The sequence below is a fragment of the Corvus brachyrhynchos genome, unplaced genomic scaffold (genome assembly GCF_000691975.1).
Source record: "Corvus brachyrhynchos isolate BGI_N302 unplaced genomic scaffold, ASM69197v1 scaffold564, whole genome shotgun sequence".
Lineage (NCBI taxonomy): Eukaryota > Metazoa > Chordata > Aves > Passeriformes > Corvidae > Corvus > Corvus brachyrhynchos.
The window spans coordinates 530-2,209 of NW_008237428.1; the positions used below are offsets into that span (position 1 = coordinate 530).

General features: G+C 64.8%; 1 long non-coding RNA gene across 50 annotated transcripts; it reads right to left on the reverse strand.

Moving 5' to 3' along the window:
• Positions 1-256: 256 nt before the first annotated feature.
• Positions 257-1,672, reverse strand: LOC108445938. Of its 50 annotated transcripts, none has more exons than XR_001861017.1 (9): positions 1,355-1,672; positions 1,147-1,207; positions 1,008-1,087; positions 949-969; positions 816-895; positions 643-760; positions 453-549; positions 339-418; positions 273-300 (listed from the first exon to the last, which is right to left on the reverse strand). It is a non-coding gene; the product is annotated as an uncharacterized LOC108445938 (long non-coding RNA). The 50 variants fall into 50 exon arrangements; XR_001860994.1 differs by having other exon boundaries at positions 930-969; XR_001861019.1 differs by having other exon boundaries at positions 643-743; positions 795-874; positions 913-969.
• Positions 1,673-1,680: the final 8 nt, after the last annotated feature.

Here is a 1,680-nt window from a genome sequence, read left to right on the forward strand (position 1 = left end):
GGACAGCTGGGACACAGCTGGGACACAGCTGGACACCCCTGTGTGTGTGACACACCTGCGCGTGCCACCTGTGCCAGCCCCGGGGTCGGACACGTGGCTGTGACAGCCCTGGGGACGTTGGGGAGGTGCCACCCCTGTGCCACCTGTGCCATCTCTGCCACCTGTGCCAGCCCTGTGCCACCTGTGCCGGCCCTGTGCCACCCCTGTGTCACCTGTACCAGCCCTGTGCCACCTGTGCCACCCCTGTGCCACCTGTGCCATCTCTGCCACCTGTCACACCTGGCTCTGAGCGCGTCACACCTGGCCCTGGGTGTGTCACACCTGGTCCTGTGTCACACCTGGCTCTGAGTGTGTCACACCTGGCTCTGTGTCACACCTGGCTCTGAGTGTGTCACACCTGGCCCTGGGTGTGTCACACCTGGTCCTGTGTCACACCTGGTCCTGTGTCACACCTGGCTCTGTGTCACACCTGGCTCTGAGCGCGTCACACCTGGCCCTGGGTGTGTCACACCTGGTCCTGTGTCACACCTGGCTCTGAGTGTGTCACACCTGGCCCTGAGCGCATCACACCTGGCCCTGGGTGTGTCACACCTGGCTGAGTGTCACACCTGGCTGAGTGTCACACCTGGCCCTGTGTCACACTTGGCCCTGAGTGTGTCACACCTGGCTCTGCGTCACAGCTGGCTCTGAGTGTGTCACACCTGGCCCTGAGCGCGTCACACCTGGCTCTGAGTGTGTCACACCTGGCTGAGTGTCACACCTGGCTGAGTGTCACACCTGGCCCTGTGTCACACTTGGCCCTGAGTGTGTCACACCTGGCTCTGCGTCACAGCTGGCTCTGAGTGTGTCACACCTGGCCCTGAGCGCATCACACCTGGCCCTGGGTGTGTCACACCTGGCTGAGTGTCACACCTGGCTCTGTGTCACACCTGGCCCTGAGTGTCACACCTGGCTCTGAGTGTGTCACACCTGGCTCTGTGTCACACCTGACCCTGGGTGTGTCACACCTGGCTCTGAGTGTGTCACACCTGGCTCTGAGTGTGTCACACCTGGCTCTGTGTCACACCTGACCCTGGGTGTGTCACACCTGGCTCTGAGTGTGTCACACTTGGCCCTGGGGTGTGTCACCCTGGCTCTGTGTCACACCTGGCCCTGAGTGTCACACCTGGCCCTGGGTGTGTCACACCTGGCTCTGAGTGTGTCACACCTGGCCCTGCGCGGGTCCCCAGGTGTCACCTGCGGCCTTGGGTGTGTCCCCAGGTGTGTCCCCCCTGTCCCTGAGCGCGTCACGTGTGTCACACCTGGTCCTGAGTGTCACACCTGGTCCTGTGTCACACCTGGTCCTGTGTCACACCTGGCTCTGTGTCACACCTGGCCCTGAGCAGGTCCCTGTGTCCCCCCCGTCCCCGGTTCCATCACGGCTCTCTCGTGTCACCCGTGTGCTGTCGTTTGTGGGGGAGGGGGTGTGGCCCAGGTGTGGGCGTGGCCCGGGTGTGGGTGTGGCACTGGGGGCGTGGCCCGGGCGTGGCCCAGGTGTGGGTGTGGCAATGGGGGCGTGACCCAGGTGTGGCATTGGGGGTGGCCCAGGTAGGGCGTGGCCCAGATGTGGGCGTGGCAATGGGGGCGTGGCCCAGATGTGGGTGTGGCATTGGGGGCGTGGCCAGCGGGGGGCGTGGCCGG